Source organism: Piliocolobus tephrosceles, chromosome 7 (assembly GCF_002776525.5).
Source record: "Piliocolobus tephrosceles isolate RC106 chromosome 7, ASM277652v3, whole genome shotgun sequence".
In the NCBI taxonomy this organism is placed as follows: domain Eukaryota; kingdom Metazoa; phylum Chordata; class Mammalia; order Primates; family Cercopithecidae; genus Piliocolobus; species Piliocolobus tephrosceles.
In genome coordinates this window covers 77546656-77571038 of record NC_045440.1, presented here as the reverse complement: position 1 = coordinate 77571038, position 24383 = coordinate 77546656, and the positions used below count along the sequence as shown (strand labels likewise).

The 24383-nt window shown below is 36.2% G+C and overlaps 1 long non-coding RNA gene and 1 pseudogene across 1 annotated transcript in view; both read left to right on the top strand.

Annotated features, from left to right (window-relative positions):
* LOC111535719 overlaps positions 1 to 8109 on the top strand; it is a 73825-nt gene extending 65716 nt beyond the window's left edge. Inside the window, exons 3-4 of the long non-coding RNA XR_003309604.1 lie at positions 2525 to 2654; positions 6962 to 8109. This is a non-coding gene — a long non-coding RNA (uncharacterized LOC111535719). The remainder of the gene's footprint in view (positions 1 to 2524; positions 2655 to 6961) is intronic.
* A 6690-nt stretch (positions 8110 to 14799) lies between these two features.
* On the top strand, positions 14800 to 15474 carry LOC111535720 (annotated as a pseudogene).
* Positions 15475 to 24383: the final 8909 nt, after the last annotated feature.

Here is a 24383-nt window from a genome sequence, read left to right as displayed (position 1 = left end):
AAGGTGAGGTTCTTTTTATACCCCCATTACATGAAAATGTGCTTTGCTAGAGCCTTCTGGAAAGTATGTCCTACAAGATGCCTGATGCTGGTGGTCATTTCTGGATTCCCTCTACCCTTAGCGAATGTTCCAAGTATGTTACAGGAATGGAAGCCAGGGCTCTGGCACAAAGAACTGCCTTTACTGACTTCCCTGTGGCACGGACTGCTAGGTCTGTATTACCCTGCGTTATGTGATGATTCAGTTCACCCCAATTTGCCCTTTGGGAACTGCTGTGAAAATTTCTTTTGTACAGTAAATCATGACAGCATTTGGCCTTCATTTGGGGGTGAATGCATGGTTTATATATTGAAGCTATTTCTTTTTTTCCCTTCAGAAATACCATGTGGCATCAATTTGTAAGCACAAATCAAATGGCAGTTTGGGATCCTCCAGACGATCCAGAATATTCTGTATTGTTTTTAAAGGTTATCACAGCAATGAAAACCTAAACCTAACATTGAAAAAATTGAGACTCCTTGAATCCCCAAGAATATATCCTTATACCTACGGAGATACTCAACACTAGTTAAAGAAAAGCTACTTTGAAACATTTAAAAATGCTGGGGCGTTATTAGTACAGTTCTAGAATTTATATACTATTTAGAAATATGTATATTATATATGTATATATGTGCATTCTATATTTTTTAATCCCATTTTTTTTTTTTTAGAAACAAGGTCTCACTCTGTCACCTAGACTAGAGTGCAGTGGTGCAATCATGGCTCACTGCAGCCTCAAACTCCTGGGCTCAAGTGATCCTCCCACCTTGGCCTCTCAAGTAGCGGGGACTACAGGTACATGCCACCACAGCCAGCTAATTTATTTATTTATTAGATTTTTTTGAGATAGAGAATCACACTATATTTCCCAGTCTTGTCTTGAACTTCTAGGCTCAAGCGATCCTCCTTCCTCAGCCTCCTGAGTTGCTGGGATTACTGGTGTGAGCCACCACATCCAGGTATATCTTTATCTTTCTATATCTGCATCGATATCATCTATGTATGTCTATAAATATCTATATCTATATCTATATCTATATCTATAGAGCTAAAATTTGATTTTTCTGCCTAGCCAGCAGAATTTTGTATTAGTTATCTTTAGCCACAGGTGAGATTAGGCTATAGAAAAAAACATCCGTGACAATTTTGTAGCTTCAACTTTCAGATGTGCCATATGTGGTCAAATACAGTAATTCCCTGAGTAACTGCTTGCTTCTCAGCCTTCAGCCTCCCAAGGAATATCCCAGGCTCAGCACTATGGGTTTCCAAATTTACCCATTCAGCCATACTTGTGGCTTTTGTGGTTCATCTGTGGCCTGAAACTTAACTTGCCCAGTAGTTCTATTTCCCAAAATAGGCTCAGGAAGTTTGTGACCATGTTTGGTTTGTTTCAGAAGGTTTCTATATATTTAATGAGGTTGTGAACATATACTAAGATTTGTGTATGGTTCATCAAATAAAACATATCTTCAACCCTCTTTTCACTTCAGTGCGTGGTTTGGAGTGGGCTGTTTTACAAGCACATGTGTTTATCATATGACTTTATTTGGGGACAAACATCACTCCCTACATTTGGGATACAGTTTCTGAGTAACTGAACACTCAATTTCATCCCTCCCTATTCAAGAACAAATGTTAAGCCGGGTAGCTCTTTTCTCTTATTTTTGGCAGGTTTCTCTGAATGCTAAGGTGTCTTAATTCATCCAAATGGTCCCTTTATCATAGGAGGATAAGAAAATAGCCTGTACCCTAGAGACCTTTTTCACCCAGAAAGGCATTTAACTGGTGTCTTTCTGTGTTCTGGGGGTAGGGGGTAGGGAGCCTCTTATCAGTTATATGCATTTATGAGAACAATGCATTCCACTGGTTTGCGCACCAGAAGAGGATCCCGGACACCTTCATCTTCTGTTGCTCAGCCTTGCTGAGACATTAGGCAAATTATTTAGCTCTTAGGTCACTGACTTCGTTTGTTTTTCTATAAAATATCTTCTCCTGCACAACAAAGGGGCATTATGACTAATACTGATAATAGCTATAAAATTTATTTTTCTTTTTTAAGTCTCTATCATACCACATAGAGCAACAGAGGTGGTCTTTTACTAAATGAACCTTGGTGAGTAGCTAAATGACTCACACAATACCTTCCAGTTACTGTATAATGTAATAAACCACATTCTATAAATAAGCCAGATATAATAGATAAAATGTATTTCATTTGATGATTCAGATCCAATTCAATAAAGCAGAATATTCCATAGAGTTTATTTTCTCTAATTGCAGGAGATAAAATTGATTTTCCTATATTTTCCCTCAGGTTTCCCTCCTCTACTCAGTGTTTGCTATAGTTGCTGATTGTGAGAGAAAACTAGAAATAGAATTTGCCATGAAATATGAAACTTCACAAACTTCATGGTGCTTCATTTGAAAAGTAACGTAGAGCTGATAGTTTGTATGAAGTTCTGATGGGGACTTTTTTTCTTAGAACTTTACAAGGAAAGGGGAAATGTCTGAAATGGAGATTGCACAATCTTGTCTTGAAGCAGAAGACTCAGCTAGAGCACATCTGGAAACGCCTGACATTCCTCAATATAATTCAAATGATGTTTTAAAAGGTAGTATGGTCCTTTCTACTTCCTGTTGGTCTGGGTCAAGGATTCGGTCAGTGCAGTCAATGCACTGATGGGGAGGAGCCCAGGATATGGCTAATACTGTGACTGTGTTGGTAACCTGCATGGGGCTGAGCAAATCAGGGAGTACACTGAAGATAACGAGAGTCAGGTACCATTCTTGCAACGTTTATGTAAAGGTTTACACTGTTTCCAAATGAAAAGTAAAATAAAATTTTTAAAAGGCTGACAGGGTTTAGAATAACAATTTTACCAGAAGAATATCTTATGTTGCATTTAGCCCATGTAGAACATTATACACATATAATGTTACATATATTTCTTTATGTTTTTTTTGTGCGCATACATTTGTAGATATATTCTTATTGATCTAGTTTCTCTAAGATTCTGACATATTTCAGAACAAAGGAAGAAATCTTACCAGTCAGTTCAGTAAGATAATTGGGAAGGGAAACTTTTTAATATGTGAAAAATTTATTTTGATCCATAGAAGATGTTAATATTTTTTTCTTAGTTTTTGTCTTTCTGATTAAAGGTTTAATGCGACACTGTATTTCTCTTTTAAATGATCAAAAGCGGAATTTGCAAACTTTTTGGAATATGTATTTTAGCTCAAATTCCCCCACCCCAAATTAATTTCATCTATGTATGCAGAAAGTATAATTTATAGTAAAGTGCTAAATCTAACCTGATTTCCCTGCTTAAAATTAGGTTTAAAATAAATCAAGCAGTACCTAATGTGTTTCCTAACAAGGCTCAGGGTACACAATGTTCTTTGGTTGGCCACAAAACACAAGTTCCTTAAGCTGAGATGACAGATTCTTCAGACAGACATATCCTGTACAAGTTGCCTTAAAACTGAAGGCATTGCTACCATTGGCTTGCAGGCTTTATTTTGAAAAGGAGAATTCTGAAGGAAGGATGTTTGTTTTCTTCTTTTTTTAAAAATAAAATGATTTATAAAAACCACAGGTTTTTTTTTTTTTTTTTTTTTCTAGATGTAAAATCCAAGCTGCAACACTGAACAAAAGCTTGCCAGTCAGCAAAGATGCTACCGCTCTGCACAACAGATAAAACCCAGATATATAGGGAAGTCAAAAGAGTCTTTAAGCTATAGTGTTTAAGGGGCTGTTTGTCTCTGATGTAAAATTAAGAAAATGGTAAAAGCAGCATTAGCATGAGGTGTTCATTCCAAAATTGTCACCGGAGTGTGTGTGGCATTGTGTGCAAAAACAACTCTTCAAGCAAAAACAACTCCAGTAGACTTCCTCCTTCCCTTCAAACCTCATCTTCAATTACAATGTGGTTCCTACCAAGTAAAGGGTTGTTGTCCCCTCTTCAGACCTGTGCTGCTTCTGAGCACTAGCCCTGTAGACCATCAAGGCCTAAAAATAGTTACTGGATTCAGTGAGACATGAAACGGACAGAAATGGCATCAAGCTAATTGGCAACAAACTCTATGAAACCTACTCAGGAAATCATATTTTTAAGCTGAACACCAAGTGGATTATTTAGCTTGAATGTGAGGCTAACTTATTTTTGTATTTATATTTCAAATAAAACATAGGGGTGTGTTAAAGAAGAACCTCTTTATTTCCCTTGTTATATATTTATTTAATCCTTTTAAAAGTTTTGTTAACAAAATCTTTGGATTCAGTGTCATTTATTTGAAAAGATTGTTATCCACACATTGTGAATAAGAAAGTGGGGCTTATAGAGGTGAAATGGCATGTTGTTAGTCAGAACATACACAACTTGATTCTAATCTATCAGGAAAGATGACGATATTTATAATTAACCAGAACACAAGGTGCTAAGTTCAATACTCATATTTTGAATAACATAAGAAGTAAAATCCTATATTTAAAGAATCAAAGGGTTATCAGAAGATAAGTTATTGGTGGATGGTCACAGAGCTAATAGCCATAATTATAAATGACCTGCTGGAAGATGGAAAAAAAACATAACACAAATCTTACCGTTTTCTCTGGTAGTTGGTTCATAACAAAACTCTTAGGTCTTGATTGTTCACTTGGGAGTGTTGCTATTATTACTCAACTTATTTTAAAAAATGGAAAAGTTAGTTGTGGTGGCTGTTGTTGTCTGGAAGAAATAGACTATATTCAAAATAAAAATCGCCTGAACATGTCAACATGATTGCATAATTTTTCAAATGTTGATTCCTAATACACAGATTGTAAGGATTCAGTTCACTGGATGAGATGTTGTTTTTAGAAATGATCTGCCTTCTCTATTCATTCACATTCAATTCAAGAAGTAGGAAATTATTCTGGAATCTTTTTTCTCATTATGGTCTTGATGTGAAATTCATTTCGTGGTTGCTGAGCATCTTGAAAATACAGTGGATGGTTGCAACTACATATTCCTCTCTGGTGATTTTACTACAATTGCTCAAGTAACAAATGATAAAATATTTTAGATGGTATATTATTTATTTTACTTGTCTTAATGTTGAATTTACTTAGTGTTTTCAGCAGGAATTCCATTTCAGAATATAAAATAGCATTCTAAAATTCTATAAAATATAGATAATTTAGAAACGAGTAATAAAATACGTAAATATGGTTCAAACATATAATCAAAATAAAATATATGATTTTTGTAATATCTTTCTGCTCCAGTTAATCTTTCTGCCCCCATTAATTACTGTAACATACCCTGAGGTAGGTAGAAATAAATTAACTATGTTTAAGCTGTAATGAATTTTTGGCCAGTGCCCAGTAGAAAATAATATTGAACACAAGACAGAATTGTGGCTTCCAGATTTCCACTATAAGGTCTTACACGCTGGGAGAAAGCTATAATTTATTATCACAATAACATTTCTAAATCAAGTCAATTTCAAAGAGAAGTTGATTTATTCTGATTTAGGCAGCATTTCCTCCAAATGTGGAAACGGTTTTTAAGTTACTTTACCTGGAAAGACATTTTTATCAGATGGCAACAATTTTTCTCATACTTTCTACAGCTTTCTACATCCAAGTTGTGATTCTTCTTAAACAGAATCTAGAAGATATGCAGTACTCATGCTTTAGGATATCATCTCCATTTTTATTGATATAAGTACATCTCCAGGGTAATTTATTTTAGGCCTTTCTAAGATGACTTTAGGTGTAGAGTTTGGGGACAGAATGAATTAGATATCTTAGATAAGCCTGATCCTAAAAATGTAGGTTCTGAAATATATTGCACTAGTTTTCAAACAATTAAACAATAATTCAGTACATAGTCCTAGATAGATAAATATATTTTCCAACTCATGGCAAACTAATTGCTCTGCATAAAGAAAATGTAATTCAGTATTAGCAGTTACTTGATAATGCATTTACTTATAGTCCCACAGAAAAGAAGATGCTGGCTGGCTGGCTGACAATATTAAATTGGAACACCCTGGTGTATCCAAATCCTCCTGGGAGTGTCTCTAGGGGCAGGTTGCAGAGCTCCAACCTTCTCCCTGGCCCGTGCAACAGAAGCAGATTAAAGGATGGCCCCAGACTGAGAGAGATGGAGACAGAGATAGAGATAAAGAGCAAGAGCCAGAGTGGGAGAGAGTGTGTGAGAACAGCCTTAGAAGACCGAATTAGCATTAAAAAATTACAATGATTTTCTGGATTAAATGTAAAGGCAAGAATATAAGTTTGAAAAATGAACCTTGAAAGATTGTAGAAAATTAGTACACAAGAACATCAGGTAAAAGGAATTAGAGGATTTTTGTTAGCAGCAAACTCAGTAAATTAACAATAAAATGAGGGAGTCCAATTGCTCACTTTATTTTTGTTGTTGTTAATGTAATCCTAATAGGAACAGAGTTTCTAGAGAAAAGAAGACGATATCCTGGGGAAAAACAGTTGGTGCATCATTTTCAGTCCTTGTCAGCATACATTTAGAGCGCAGAGTATGTAGGGAGAGACCACTAGCATAAGTGGGAGTTCTGGAATCAATATTCTGTTAGTTAAAAAAGGTGAAACTGTTTTGTCTAAAAAGTGAATGAAGGCTGAGAATGTAATAACTCTCTTCAAATATATACAAAATTATTTCTAGAAAAGACACTAAGCACTTTCCCTGTAGTGCCTTAAGAAAGCAATTAGAACAACAAGCAAGGGTTGTAGAGAGGTATATTTCGCTACCATACAGGACAGTTTTTTCCCCCCCAGTCACTATTGCTATTCATCAAGGGACTAGTTTGTCTCAAAGGAGAATATGAGTTTTGCATTACTAGAAATATTCAATATAACCTTTATAATTTTTCTTTTCTTTTTATTTTAAAATAGAATCCGTTTCTAAGAAGATGTGGTTTGAACATACAGAGCTACGTAATACGACTAAAATAGGACCTAACAGTAGTGTTCTCCAGCATTGCTCTGACTTTCCTTTTCTGGATGTAACAACGTCACTAAGAGAGGAAGAAAAAGCAAAAATCTGCTCTCAGGGAGATTCCAGCACGATGGAGAGCCCCAAATGGAAGTCCATGCTTTGGTTACAGGGCATACAGTTTAATAAATAAAAAGATGCTCATCTGGGATGCTGCACCAATTATCGTATACTAAATAAGGTTACTTATTTCACTCTCCATCTAGAAACATCTATCATAAGCATGCGCCACAGAAGGTCTCACCAATATCATTATTGGCTGTATTGAATTTTGTTTTTAGTTCTATTTTATAAGGTCTGTAGTCTTACTTTCAGTGAGGAAGTGTTTTCTCAGATTCTCAAGAAAGTAACAAAATGCCAGCATTGCCAAGGTCACCATTGTGACTGAATTATCTTACTGTCTGATTATTCCATCTTCCTCTGCAACATATTAGCCTGATGACTACATTCTAATTATTTAAAGCATTATGTAAATCAAAGCAGTGGATGTAATTTCTAGTCTTACTAGGTATCATGTACATTAGGTCGAATAACTCTAGAAATGTCGTCATAATCGTGTCATGCCTAATGATGTCCTACTCAGCCCCTGCAAACATCATTCAATTACTCATTTCAGCATTGATTTTTCTCATGCTTCTCTTCATGGCATTTAAACAGCTCTCACATCTCCCCTTTTACTGAGGTGTAAGGTTGTATAATGACAGAGATGCCTTGCTTCCAGATTCATAATGTTACACTCTGTTTCAAATCCTTGTGGAGATAAATTGGGGAATCAATACATAAATAATGACACACTTATTTTTAATTGAAATCACTGCTTTCACAGAAAAGGTATATTAAAATTATTTTTGCTAAAAAAATTTTAAATGCCTAAGTACAATAAAAAGATTGCCAATCCTCAGGATCAAGAATATAATTTGCCCCAAATAACTTTTCTATAAAAGTAGAATTCTTAATGAAAAATAGATTAACACATGTAATTTCAAGATCTAACCTTAAAAATGGAAATAATGTGTCAATTTTTAAAAATAAATCTTATTTACATACACTGTGTTTATTAGAGTTGTTTTGGAATAAAAATTCTCTTCAATTGAGATCAAATTCATTTATTCACAACAATTACAACATCTTTTTCAGCTAAATGTTATGCTATACTCTTCCAAAATCTATTTTCCCTTCACTCAAGTAGAGGCAAATATTCCTTTTTTTTTTTTTTTTCTTGAAATTGATAGTCCAATTTTATCCTGTCTCTCTTTGGCACATCCTCATTTTGCCTGAGATAAGTTCCTTAAAAAAATTTCTACTCAGTATTAAAGAAACTTCCAGAAATGGCATCTAAAATATTACACTGGCCCATTTAACTTCACCTTCACTAATTGTAATACATTATACAAAGAGCACTGTGGAAAAAGGTGGAATATTTAACTCACTGGATTTGGTTTCACAAACTGTAATACTTTTAAAAACATTAGAACATTTATTTCATCTCCTTTGCAATACATTTTTCTTCCTTTTAAACTAGGCTTTCTAAATTCTCATTTTTAATGTCTCAGCTAAAAGAGCTTTCATAAGCCTTTAAAAGACACTATGATTTGAATTATTCTTGCCCAGAAAATTATTTCTGATGTTTAACTTACGTTCTCCTTTATTCAATTGTACCTTCAAACTATCTTAGAAAATTAATTTTTCTTACAATTTTCCCCTTAAATCATTGTAGGTAATCTCAATATTTTATCTTTCCAAGCACACATAGTACTATTTAAATTTCCAGAAAATCTGAACATAACTAAGATTTCCTTTAACTTTTCATGTTTGATGAAATGATGCAGACATTCTCATGTAAGTATTGAATCCTAATCTCATAAAAAAGTAAGAAACATCCCAAAGGAACTTTAAATTATTGTACTTTTTCCTGTTTATATAATATTTTCATTTGATTTCTAAAACTCATCTCAAACACACTCCTGTCAACACACTCCAATCAAAAACTCATTTCAAACACACTCAATCAACAAAATGGAGCTGTTGATTTTCTTCTCCAAGCTTGATGCCAAGACAGAAACCTGAACATTTTCCTTCAAGTTTCCTTTTTCCTCAGCTACTTCACACATTTAATCTAACATTAATCCTGGTGTTTGTAACTCCAAAATGTAATCTGAATTCATCCACATATTTTCATCTCTACTGCCACCACCCTTTTATTTTATCTCTACTGCCACCATTATTTCTTGCCTGAGCTTTCATAATTGTCTTTTATCAGGTCTCTCTGCTTCCATTCTCAAACAGTTTCTAATTTATTTTTCACAAAGCAGCCAGAATGATCTTTTAAACATATAAGTCACATCATGTCACTACCCATATTAAATCTTTCTAAGACTTTCTCATTCCACCCAGAACGCAATGTAAATTGCTAGGTTTAGTAGCCCATGCCTGTCCTTCCAACCTGATGTGATATCATACCCACATTCTCCCTGGCCATCCCCACCAACATTACCCAGTACTAGGCTCCAACCACAGTGCTTTCCTCTCATCTGTGAGCAAACGACACTCTTTTGACATCAGGGTCTTTTAACTTTCTGTTCCTTATGCCTAATTCTCTACTCCACATTCTTCGCAAGGCTGCCCCTTTTTCCTTCTCTGAGTCTCAGCTTAAACAAAACTTATTCAGAGAGTCTTGCCCTAACCACCATAACAAAAGTTTGCCTTTAATATATCATCTATATTTTATTATAGCACCTCTCATAATCTATAATTGCTTTCATTATTTAATAACTTCTTATTTTTTTTTTTTTTTTTCATGCTTCTGGCAGAATATAAGCTCCAGTGCAGTAAACAGCCATTTCTCCAGAGAACCCAGATTGCTTTTACTGGGAAATGGTATTTAGAAACCAAGCTCTGGATGGGTCAGGTGTGCACATAGCTAGAGAGGTGGCATTACTTCAAAACCCTCTCAGTGAATAAAGGCAGAGTATGCCCATACACAGCCATTTACATTTCATATACATCTCTCTACCATTATTAAACACCATGGCCTGGACTCTTTCCAAAATGTCAAAGTCATATATGACAAATAAAGTCTGGGGAAATGTTCCAGATCAGAAGAGATCCAAAAGAGGAAAAGGAGGTTAAAAAGTAATGTGTCATCCTGGAATGAATCCTGGATTGATAAAAACTTAATCATATATTGTATATTTTTGGCACAATTGGCACACTTTGAATATGGACTATGAATTCAGTAATAATATTGTATATATGTTAAAGGTGTTGATTTTTATAACTGTGCTGTGATTATGCATGAGAATGCTCATGTTCTTAGGAAATATACATTGAAGTATTAGAGATAAAATGTCACAGGCTGGGCACGGTGACTCATGCCTGTAATCTCAGCACTATGGGAGGCTGAGGCAGGCAGATCACAAGGTCAGGAGATCAAGACCATCCTGGCCAACATGGTGAAACCCTGTCCCTACTGAAAATACAACAAAATTAGCCTGGCATGGCAGCGCACGCCTGTAGTCCCAGCTACTCAGGAGGCTGAGACAGGAGAATTGCTTGAATCCGGAAGGCGGAGGCTGCAGTGAGCCAATATGTGCCACTGTACACCAGTCTGGCAACAGAGAAAGACTCCGTCAAAAAAAAAAAAAAAGTTAGCGTATTTGCAACTTGCTCTCAATGGTTCACAAAGAAACACACACCCACCCTCGCATCTATTGAGGGAAAGAGAATTTTATTAGCAAATATGGGCAGTTTACTAGCAAGTACGGGCAGTTACAAATGATTGAATCAAAAAAGGACATATGAGAACTCTTGTATAACTTTTTCAATAGATGTATATAGAAACACAAATTTACAATTTTTTTTTCAAAATCTACAATATGGTGTCTATTGGCATTGCTTTGAATGATTAAGAATTGAAATAACATCTTTTTTCTTTATCAAGGAAAAAGTAAATTAAATGACTTGAAGTAAATAGCAGTATGTAAAATGTGCCAAAACAGAATTTTTCACAAAAGACAAATAAAAGCAAAATTTATTAAATTTTTTCCTTAAATAAATGGATTTTATGATTGCTTTACTCAACCATGTTACTCATCAGTAGCAAATCCACACAGAAGAATAATATTGCTTAGTTTTTTATTCCTTTACAAAGAGAAAATCTTCTAAACAGCTTAAGCTTGCCTAAAGCAATTTCAAGATGACCCAACTCTCCCCAAGTGACTTCTCAAATTCTTAAGCTATTATCTTTCCTGTTCAAACCCTTTTTCTAAACTTTTCCCCAATTACTCCAACCATATAATTGCAAAGCTAAGATTCCTATAGACTATCTCTATCAAAGGATCAGGATAGGGAATGATAAACCTCTTAACAAAAACTTAATTCTGATTCTTTTCCCAGATTAAGGTATCTTAGCAACCTGTGAAGCATTTTATCTGCTGATTCTATCATTTTGAGCACTTTGTTGAACCCTTGAACTGACCTTATATCTGTGTATTTCCCCTCTTGTTGGCTTTGTTGGTCCAGGTTACATAAAATGAGATTGACAAACATAAAGCAATGTGACCACACATGCCTAAATATATTTAGCCTTTAACATCACAATTGGTTGTTTATTAACTTATGAACCAGAATCTTCATTTCTGCTCTTTGTCTCCTGCGAATTACAGGTTTTGCTCTGCTACATGGGTGGCAGAGATGGGGAATAAGAGCTTGCTTTTAGCTAATACAAGGATTTGAAATGAAAGAAGGGTCAAAGCCAAATTCAGACAGAGTTGCTGTAGCTGAGGAAGACTGAATACTGAAGCACACGTTGCAGTCCAGCTCTCATGAGAATGTTCCCAGTTACACTACTCCAAGATGGATGCCTACTTATAAGAGAGCATTCAACTTTAAACAAATTCAACTATTTTGTTTTTCAATCCTGTGAATAGAGCTAGTATTATCTGATATAATCAAAGAATCATTGTTGATGGTATTGAGAAATTGTTTGCCATTTAGAACACTTTCTTCATCTTGCCTTCTATCTCACGGACCACTGCATCTTAGAGTCAATCTCTGAATGTCACTCATTTTCCTGACTGTGTGTAAATATTGCAGATTCAACTTTTTACCTTTTTCTTTTTTTCCTCTGTCACTTCTCATTCGCTAGGTAATCCATGTATTCTCAAGGCTTTAAATAGCATTTATTCTCTAGACACTACATTTTTTTTTTTTTTTTTTTTTTCTGTAGTGCAGACCTCTCCAGAATTGGGCTCCAGAATCCTAGGCAGAGACTTTCTTATAATCTCCAGGTGGATATATGCACTAGACATCTAAATCTTAATAAGTCCAAAACAAACTCCTGATTTTTAACTTCTAAAATATGTGATGCTTTCCACAGACTCCCAGCTTCAGTAAAAGGCTACTCCATTCTTCCTGATCCTCAGTACAAAATAATTCTTGACTATTCTTTTCCTCGTATACCCCACATATAATATTATTAGCAAATCCTGAGGCTCTACTTTCGAAATATCCAAAAAACAGGTCACTTGTCACCACCTTCATCATTAGGACTCCAGTCTAAATCGTATTATATCTCATCTGGGTTATTGAGATAGCTATTCATTGATCTCTTATTTCACCCTGTATCTTCCATTCCACATTGTCCACAGCAACCATGGCGATCCTTTTAAAATACAGGTCAGATCATGTTATTTCTCTGCTGAGGCCCCTATGACATAGTAAATCCATACTTCTTATGTCCTCAAAGCCCTTGCATGGCGTGGTCCTCCATCTATGTGATGTATTTTCAAGCACAGCTACAGCTCTGCCATCATTCTACCCTAGTCTCACAAACCTTTTTGCTGTTACTCAAGCCAAACACACTTCCTTTAGCATCTTTGAACTTGCTGAGCCCACTAGCTGGGCTGCAGTTTTCTCAGATTACTCAGATTCCTAAGGTCTCTGCACAGATGGCAGTTTATATAAGAGTGGGTTCTTCCAACCATTCCATCTAGAAGAGCACCAGCACCATCACTGATGTCGCCACATTTTCCATTTCCAATTTGATTTTCTCATTACTTATATAATCACTTGACACATTATTTATTTGTTTGCTTGTTTATTGTCCTTTTCCAGCAAAATATCCATGAAAGCACAGGCAGACCTTTGCTACTTTCCTCTCTGCCAAGGACAGTATCAGGTGTATATAGATGCTCAATAAATATTTGTTGAAAGAATCAATTGCATTTTTTTCTATGTGAAAGAAGTTTTTTACTGTACCATAGGTATTTAAAATAAAAACTTATGATTATTGAGGCAAGGATATAAATTACTTATTATTTTCGTGAACTTCTTTAAAGTCAGAGATGATATCTTTACAGTCTGCTATAAAGAGTTGACATAAACTAAATGAAGAATATATCTAGGAAGCATTTGAATTCTACCTTATGTTACAACTATGTAGTCTTTAGGTGACTGTCTTGTACATGGGAATGCCTTTCTGATCTACCAAATTCTAGAAGCTTTATTTTGCCTACTTATTTTTGGTCAGTAAAAATATGGGTTAGCATCAATTTGAAAAATTTCTTATTAGAAAACATCACTATTTGCATTGTCTAGTTAGGATGAAAATCTTGAAAGCATGTTAGAATTCATGAATGCTGAAACCCTGGGAAAAATACCTAATTTACTGGATCATGAAATCCACACAGTGGTTCACACCTGTAATCCCAGCACTTTGGGAGGCTGAGAAGGGTGGATCACCTGAGGTCAGGAGTTTGAGACCAGCCTGGCCAACATGGTGAAACCCCATCTCTACTAAAAGTACAAAAATTAGCTGGTCATGATGGCACATGCCTTTAATCCCAGCTACTTGGGAGGCTGAGGCAGTAGAACTGCTGCAACCTGGGTGCGGGGGATGCAGGGAGCAAAGAATGTGCTACTGCACTTCAATCTGGGCAACAGAGTGAGACTCTCTCTCAAAAATAAAAATAAAAATAAAAATGAAAAAGAAAAACTAAAAATGTTAATGGGCTAGAGGCTAGGACATGGGCCAAGATAACATGCTATACAACAGAAAAGTTTGTACTTTGACATCATGCTAGTTATTTTACATATATTATTTCATTTAAGCCTCAAAACAAAACTAAACAACTAGACATTATCCAACTCTTAAACAAATATTGAAACTGAGTCTCAGAGAAGTTAAATAACTTTCTTAAAAACACAGGGTTAAAAATGATGTAGACTATATGCATACGGAAAATCTCTTAACTTTGAAGTTCCCGTGATTTCCATTATACATTTAAGACCATCTTCTAGAATGTAAAGAAAAAAAGACAGATTCAAAATAGGAGTTAAGTAGCAACATGGATTAAAGTGCACATTATCCTTAAGCCATTTGATAACTGTTGTCGAAGAATGACTAAAATATAGTTCATGTTACTGGAATGATGTGTCCATTCAGAAGGAGGTGATAATCTCGATCTATACTGCGTTGGTCAGAGTGTTCCTGGAATTATGTTTGGGTGTGGGTGTCATACTTTAAAGGTTACAGACAAACGGGAAATTCTTCCAGGGAAAGCAGCCAGGATGACTAAAGTTCCCACAAAATGTCCTAAGGAAATGGTTGCTGACTTTGGGTATGTGTAACCCGGGATGGGAGAAGGGAACAGTCAGAAAAGGCTGACAATCATCTAGGCCAGAAATCTCAGTCATTCAATATGGCTTCAAAGGATTAAACTATGACTATGGGACTGTCATGGCCCTGGGCATCGTGGAGCACTGGGTGGATGGAAGGAACCGGTGGCCGGGTAGGGCCAGAAGCTGGGCCTGCACCAGTGACACCACATTAATAAGCTGGTGGAGGACACAAAGCACTGGCCCAAAGAAAACCTGGAGGTCATTTTCATGCAGTCTCTGGACACTTGGAGTACGGGGTGACCTGGTCTCAGTAAAGAAATCTGTGGACGGGAATCAACTCCTTCCTCAGAGACTGGCTGCATATGCATCACCTGAAAACAAGAAGCTGTTTGAAGAGGAGAAATTGCTGGGACCAGGAGGAAAGTTAGAGAAGATCCAGACCAAGGCAGGTGAGGCAACAGTGACATTTCCGAAAAGCTGTCTCATGGAGGTAGGGATGAAGAACAATATCAAACGGGAGCTGAACCCTGAAACAGTTGCCCACCACTTCCTCAAGAATCTTGGTGTTGCAGTCACCTCGCATACATTAAAGTTACCAGGAGAGCCCCTCACTCGGTGGGGCAAGTACTGGTGTGAGGTGATGGTAAATGGACTTGGTACTATGAAGGTACCTGTGTCTCTGGTAAACTTGGAGAGGCCCAAGATCAAAAGATAGAAGTACTGGTTAGCCCAGCAGGCTGCCAAGGGCATGGCCCCACCAGCCCCTAGAGGATCTAAACCTGTTCTCCTCTAAGGCAGCAAAGCAGAATCAGAGGAGCAGTGGGACTGAAACAGGCAAGCACCCTGCTCTCACTCCCAGCTCTGACCAAATATGGAATTTTAGAAAACGTATGGAGACATCAGACTGCCCTGCATAGACATGTTGAATTCCTTATATTTGCCATCTTCATCTTTAACCGTCATCCCTGAGGCAGCCTTGTTCCAGAAGTACCAGGCTGTGGATTTGATAAGCTAGATACAATAGACCGAAACTAAAGAGATGCTGTTTAGTTTCTGTTTCCATTGCAGTTTATTGGGACAAACACAGGAGCTAGACATTGTCTCCAGTATTTTCCTCATTCTCATCATCTAAACTAACATTTGTATCTCAAGCAGACATAAAGAGATTATGTTCCTAAAAAAATAATAAATAAATAAACTATGACTACAGGTAAAAGCTAAGTTTCTTAGGTGAAATGAGCTGCTTCAGGAGTTATTAAGTTCTCTGTCAAGGGAAGAATTCAAGAGGAAAAAAACAAACGATCAATCCTGTGGTAGGGAAGTTTTAGAGGAATTCCAGAATCAAAGGGGAGATTGAACTAGATAACCTTTGGGTCTCTTCTGACACTTGAATTTCATGCTTTGTTAGAAAAGACTGCCAGTCTGCATCTACCAGTCAGAGGGTTTACGGTCAGCAATTAGGTAGCTATCGCATCCTGTTTGTAATGATAAATATATATTTAATTAAAACGTTTTCTGGATCTCAGTTGAGGCCTTCCTACAAGCCAAGAGCAGGATAAGATAGACTTAAACCCAAAATTCTATGCTCTGAGAAAATTTAAGAAATAACATAATGTGAATTATCGGAGTGGGTGTCAGGCGGGGAGAGAATTTTGCAGTCTTCGTATTTCCAGGTTTCTCTTTCTGATCAGTAAAGCTAAATTTTCTCACTTTTCTCAAGACTAACTAATCAACCAATCAACAACACTCCCACTCACATCAGTGAATTTAGTGAAATTTAACAAGGTTTAAAGTGGAGAGAATGGAAGGAGGGAGGATTCCTGTTGCACTCAAGTAACTGAATTAAGCACAAGCTATGTCTGATTTAAAAATATGCCTGGGTTAAGCCACCAGGGGAATACCACTGGCCTTTTAGTCCATGTTGACCCTATCCTCATACAACTCAATAGCCTGTCTCTCCTCCCCTTCCTCCCTCACCCCATCTCTCATCCTTAATAACTATCTCAGGATTGCTCTCAGGAACGCCAGCTTCTTTCTCAAGTTCTCAAACTCTCAAACCTACCTCAGATTCACTATCACGAACCCAAACTTGCCCAGGTGCTCGGTAGACGTTTTGGAATTAATGAACAATTAGCATTTTCAAGTTTATTATTTTAATTATCATACAGTAGAACTGACTTTTAAAAATACTAAATGTCGGAGGGAAGTTTTTGTCAGACTCAAGACCCCCAAGATTTAAATAGAAAGAGGAAGCACACCGTGGTGCTCTGGGGGAAAACAGACCTTGCTTCTGTCATGGTTTCCATTTGACTGGCTGTGCTGCTTTGGGCAGTTTACTGAACTCCTCAGATCTTTGATTCTTCCATCTCCAAATGTGACTGATAGCAATGTGTTCCTCATGGTTTTGTCTAAGTTAAATTAAATAATTCACATACAGCATTAGTCTATTCCTTGGCATGTGGTCAGTGTTTTGAAAGTGTTAGCCATCATTATTAATAAAATTTCCTCAGTCAAAAATATTTTTCAATTTTCTAAATTCACAATACGTTTTTCAATGTGTACCGAAAATTAGCTGGAAAGACTTGGAAGCATGTACTAAGGATATTTACCAACTATTTTTTTTTTTTTTTGGTCTATCATTTGCTAAACCGTCATCAAAGTTTCCTGAAAATACATCTCAATAACTTCTGAACTGAAGGCAATTTATGTGACTGGCAGAATAATAGAGGAACTATTAGTAAAATACATTTTATCAGTTTTACAACTCTCCCTGCTAGCATGATATCAAGATCTGATACTAGGATCCTTAATAACAAAGAACCATTTTGACCTTTGGCAAAATTGTAAATTAGAAATTGTTTAATTTAGCATGAAGTTTCTTTTCACTATCTCTATCCCAGCCTTAGGCAAAGCTCCAGACCTATGCTGCCCAATATGATAACCACTGTTCACATGGGGCTATATACATTTTAATTAAAATGATTAAGTAAAATTTAAAATTCAGTTACTCAGTTGAATTAGCCACATTTCATGTACTCAGTAGCTACATGTGACTAGTAAGGTACTCTGTTGGACAGTGTGCATATGCAGCTTTTTTATCATTGCAGAAAGTTCTATTGGACAGTGCTGCGTGAGACTCAATTGACTGGTATCCTTCTTTAGCCTGGCACCCTCAAAACTACTTCCTGCCTGGTGCCATCACCCCAATACCTTCTCCTCTGAGATTTTCCTATCTTATTGCTTATATTATCAACTAATAGAAAGTAAGGTGTTGTGGTGCTAATAGGGAGCAAGCTCTGAGATTACTTCCAGGTAAGTGAAGTTCTCTTCTTTCCTCTTCTACAGCAGTATTTCTCGAGAGAGGTTCTAGAATGGCTATTTTAATAAACTAGAATGCTTATTTAAATTTGAGATTCTTAGATCTCCACATCGGACGTTCTGAATTTGAATATTGAAACAGCTTCCTCAGTCATTGTTATGGAATGCTTAACGTTGAGGGTTGTTGCTGGAAGATCCAACCGCTATTGGTATTTGATTACCAGGGCCAATATGGTTAGATGTTAGTCTGTATAGAAATCAGCAATGCCAAGTTTGGGTACCTAGGGAAGACATTTTTGGAGAAAGATGGGTTTTGTTGCTCTTTAAGATCATATGGTCACCTCCATATAGACTGATCACAGACCAACTGGCTAACATGATTCAATGTGACGAAGTACACTTACGAATTTTGAAAAGATTTACACTTGAGATGTTTAAAAAGTTAATATTATGGAATGCTTTTCACTTTTATAATTTTGTTTTCTATCATTTATAATTTGATTTCATGTGATTTAAAAATTTCCCTTTGAGAAGGAAAGACTTTGAAAGAGGAAGCAAAACAGGTAAAAAAAAAAAAAATAGACATTACATAAAACTGGAAACTTTTACTAAATAGACCAAAAAGTCAAAACTAGAAGCAAAACTATGCAGTTGGAAAACCCTCTGGTAAGTCTCATCAAAGAAAAAATATGCATAATTAAACAACATTAGAAATAAGAATGGAAAAACATAGAGCCAATACTTAGATGATTAAAAATAATGACTAAGACAATGTGGTAGAAAAATCATAAGCCATGTTTTGTTTGATCAGTTGTCAAGGCTTACTATAAAGCTATACTAATTGCTATAGTGCAATTTGTCACAAATAGATGAGAAAAGCAGAACAGAGAACACAGAAATAAGTCTTTAAAGATGAGGGAGCTTCCTGGAGGATAAAGGTGGCATTCCTAAGCACCAGGGAATGATGCTGAAACAAGTGACCATCCACCTGGAAAAATATAACATTAGACCCCTAACTTTCACCATAATATAATTTCAGAGGAATTAAAACCCTCAATGTGAAAAATTAACAGTAAAATAATTTGATAAAATATAAGTCATTAAAAGTACCACTTTATCCAAATTTATCAACTCGACCTTTTTTATCCTGTTTTCTGATTACATGGGTGAAATATTCTTTCTTCAAAGGCTAAGGGTTTTTTACAAAATTTAATTGTGGACTGGATCCTCCTTGTTTTTGGTACTGATGCCTGACTCCTCTCTCCCGTCTCATCCGTTTCTCACCGATTTTATAAAATTGCAACAATACAACATGTTCTAACACTACTCAGCTAAGACAAAGAAACCTCCAAATCTCCTTTTATCATCTAGTTTCACTTCTCTGTTTGCCTTAAAACAAAATCTATCAAGCCTTGTCTTCACTTACTCACCTTCTCTTCTCCCCACAAAACTGTCCAGCCAGGCTTGCATTTCCTCTACTTTGGGTGCTACTCTTGACAAGATCACTGCAGACTTCCACCTTGTCAAGTTCAATGGTATATTTCAGTCCTTGTTTTTCTGATCTCTCAGCTGCATTTGGCACAAACTGATCCCATTTAACACTGCATAACACCTTTCCTTACCTGGCTCCAGAAGTGGATTTTTCATGGATAAATAAAGCTTAGGTTTGAAAAGAATTACGGATTTTTAATTTAGACTTTTTTATTCTCAAAATGGCTCCCCGACTTGTGTTAGTAGTTAGCTTTCCCAAATATCTATGTATTCCTGCTTATGTTATGAATACCACTCCCCCGATTTTTATTTAAGGGCAGTAGTTAAGGGCATGGGCTCTGGAATCAGAATGAGTTTAGATTTTTGTCTATAATTTCTATATTTTTGAATTGTTTCATATGTTAAAGTAATGATTATAAATTTGTATAATCTTTTATAATTTTTTTTTTTTTTTTTTTAATTTTATTTATTTTTTTTTTTTATTTTTTTTTTTTTTTTGAGACGGAGTCTCGCTCTGTCGCCCGGGCTGGAGTGCAGTGGCTGGATCTTAGCTCACTGCAAGCTCCGCCTCCAGGATTTACGCCATTCTCCTGCCTCAGCCTCCCGAGTAGCTGGGACTACAGGCGCCCGCCACCTAGCCTGGCTAGTTTTTTGTATTTTTTAGTAGAGACGGGGTTTCACCGTGTTAGCCAGGATGGTCTCAATCTCCTGACCTCGTGATCCACCCGTCTCGGCCTCCCAAAGTGCTGGGATTACAGGCTTGAGCCACCGCGCCCGGCCCAATAATTTTGTATTTTTAAATAAAATAGATTCCTTGAAAACGGTAAATGATCTGTTTCTTGAAAAGCATAAATTGCCAGAATTGACTCAATATTAGAAATAAAGCTTCATTGAAAAGTAAAAAATGACTGTGGAAAAATGTTGAAAAAGTGACTCAAACAGTCAAAGACTTATATGCCTTACTAACAGTCCCTTTCCACAAAATGGACATACACACATGTACACACAGACACACACACACACATATATACACAGGCTCAGATGGTCTTATATGTGAATTTGAACAAATCTATAAAGGGCTTTAATTATTATGTACTTTAAACTCTTCCTGAACATCAAAAAGTAGTAACTAAGTCAAGAAAACTAAGTAGACTCGCTAAAATACTGTGCCCACTCAGACAATAGAGATACAGAGGTGAAAACTTGGATATTTCTTTAAAACAAGTTCTTTATTATTATCTGAACTATTTGAAAAATAAAATTCCATTATGGAAAAATTGTGACTATAATGCGTATGTTTCTAAAGCAAAGTATAAAGGACAGGATGCGTTTTCTGGAAGTTTTAATGACTTTTGGGCAAAACAAGATCTCGCAGGATTTTCTTGCAATGGTTGACACAAAGTTTTGCTTGTTCTCAATAAAAAAGAATTCTCTGTCAACGAACACAAGTTCACACATACACACACACACACGAGTACAATCCATAAAGGTCGGACATAAATCTATGTATTCCATGAAAATAATACAATTTAATATGGCTGAGGACACTGAGAAATGTTTCAAGCCATCTACATATTGCTTACTTGTCTGGAGACCATTAGAAACACAAGCAAAATTCTGACAAGCTAGGTTAGATACATTTACCTGACAACATTTGCCTATGAATCCCAGAGTTCTTTAATCTAGGACATAGGAGGAGCCAAGAGTCAAGTAACCAGAGACATTTAGAAAAGAATTTTAGCTGAGGAAGAGGATTTTTTCTTTTCTTTTCTTTTTCTTTTTTTTCTTTTTTTTTTTTTTTGATGGAATCTCGCTCTGTCGCCCAGGCTGGAGTGCAGTGGCGGGATCTCCACTCACTGCAAGCTCCGCCTCCCGGGTTCACGGCGTTCTCCTGCCTCAGCCTCCCCAGTAGCTGGAACTACAGGCGCCCGCCACCATGCCCGGCTAATTTTTTGTGTTTTTAGTAGAGACAGGATTTCACCGTGTTAGCCAGGATGGTCTCGATCTCCTTACCTTATGATCCGCCGCCTTGGCCTCCCGAAGTGCGGGGATTACAGGCGCGAGCCACCACGCCTGGCCGGAGTAGGAATTTTATGGGTTATAAACTAAGAATCTGGAGGTCTACTTGACGAAGAAACTTGGAGTGTAAAAATTCAGTTTGGAAAAAGACGTTTTGTTTCTTAAACTGAAGCACATTCCTGCCATTTCATTCGGACCGTATGAAGATAAGACTAAAAACTTTTCTTTGAAGTTCCTACTGATGGTAGTTGAGCCAATGAGCCACCAGCAACAACAAAGGATGAAAAGGTACGTATGATTCACCACGTGTTAATGCAAATGGTGGGTTATTGCATCATTAAAATTTAATGAGAAATTTTAAGTTCTATCATTGCCAAATTGACTGAATAATAGGGTAGTGTAGTGGTATTAGCCAAATACTGTGAGATTCAAGATTTCTAAAGACCTAGTTTTGCTGTCTAAGTTGAGAACAAAACAAAATTGTTGGCTCTGGTCTTTCCCTTCCCCTCTCACCACATCTTGCACCCTAACTCTATGTCCCTCCTTGAACTGTTCCAAATATTCTATACTCCTTGCTCAGCATTGAACAGGCTATAATATGCCTAAAAAGGTCACTCCTTTAAAACAACAACTAAGTTCAGATGTGAGTTGCACAATATTTTGATTAGGAACAATGATCCAAAGTCAGTGATGTAGAGTCATTTCACAATTAAAGAAAAAATTCCTGGTTGTTAGTATGAGTTCTAACATTAATTGAATATGTCATTTTGATACACCTTTTCTTGTTAAATATTTCATGAAGAAGGTGCGATTTTCATCTCTGTAATACAGATGAGAAAACTGAGGCAAACTAAGAAAATGTCAGAGCAGAGTAAAACTTTCAGCCTTCTTTATCAGTATTCTATACTAATTCCTCTGAGGTTATATGTGAGTTGAGTTGATACACACACACACACATGGTGCAGAGCTATAGATTTAAAAGAAAACAAAACAAGATCTTCTAGGAGTTTTTTTGCAATGATCGACACAAAGTTTTGCTTATTCTCAATATAAAATAATTCTCTGTCAATGCACACAAGCTCACACATGTGCACGCACATGCGCATGCACACACACACACACGAGTACTATCCATGTTTTTCCCCAAAGCTATGAAAAGGTTACCTAATCTAAAAAAAGATATTCAGCTTCACATCTTATGAGATGCTATATAGTTTTAATATCTGTCCTGCCCTGCAGCTATCTCCCAACAATAAACTATACATAGAAATCAGAGTGTAAGGAGAAAATGAAGATATATAGTGACACCAATATGGGAAAGCAAAACATCTGGAAATTCAGTGAAAATATTAATAAACTCTGAAAAATTTAGTCAAACTTTTTAATATTATGTTGACAGAATAAATGAATAGTTAGCTGAGTTGACTTGATATTTTGGTATTGTTTGAAAATAAAATGACTTAAAATGGTTTAATTGTTTCTAAATTATTCTTTTGTGAACTGGCCATTTGATTTTAGTCACAGGTCTGTTTACAGATAGATGAGGTATAAATAAATGTAGACATTTTCACCTAATGGATTGTATTCGACTCAAAGAGCAATAAATTAGCTGCATATTACCAGGTTTGTATTCCTAGAAGTATATTTTAGAATATTGGTCTGGGAATGATGTAATGTTTTTAAGATGTTCATGTACGATGGTCAATAACTCAAATCTCCTGATCAAATTAAGCACATAGATTCTTCTAAAGATACTCTTTTACTCCTAAAGGTGAAAAAAACCCAGCCAGAAAAATTTTAACATGTGACATGGAAGTAAAAAGATAACCAAAAGCAGAAGAAAATCTTAGCAATGGGTGCTACAGTGGCCTTGAATAGAAGATGGGAGAAGTATGTGGAAGTTTGTCTGGAAGATCCTGGGGTCAGATGCGCAGGATTTCCCCAATGAGAGAGAAGAAAAACACATGTGCTTCTATTCTCAATTTATTTTATTTTATTTTATTAATTTTTTTATTATGGTAGAATGTACAATATAAAATTAGCCAATTTAACAATTTTTAGGTGTACAATTCGGTGGCATTAGGCATATTCACATTGTTGTGCAAACATCACTACTATCCATCTTCAGAACTTTTTCATCTTCCCAAACTGAAATTCCATAATTATTAAATGATAACTCCTTATTTTCCTCTTCCCCCAGCCCTTGGTAACTGCTCCCTTACTTTCTGTCTCTATGAATTTGATTACTCTAGGTACCTCATATAAGTGGAATTGCACAATATTTGTCTTTTTGTGTCTGGTTTATTTCACTTAGCATGATATCTTCAAAGTTCATCCATAACGTAGCATGTATCAGTATTTGATTCCTTAGTCAGGCTCAATAATATTCTAGTGTATGTGTATACTACATTTTAAATATCCATTCAGTGATCCATAGACCTTTTAGCTGTTTCCATCTTTTGGCTCTTGTAAGTAATGCTGCAATAACATGGATGTACAAATATCTGCTGGAATCTCTCCTTCAAACCCCCTTAGGTATAAATCCAGAAATAATGTTTTTTTAAATTTTTAAAACTTTTTGTGGAAATATAGAGAAAGGTACACAGATCATAACGGTACAGCTTAATGAATTGTCTTTCAGGTAACACACCCACCTAAGCAGAAGTCAGATCAAAAGGCAAAACATTGACCAGCACTTCAAGCCCCACCCCCATCCAGTCCTCAGGCTGCTGCATGGGTGTCCACTTTCTTGACTTTCAACCTAGATCAGCCATGTTTGGTTTTTGAACTTTATAAGTGGAATAATACAATACATATTCATTTTTTTTCACTCAACATTATGTCTGTGAGACTACAACAATTCTGTTTCTGAGG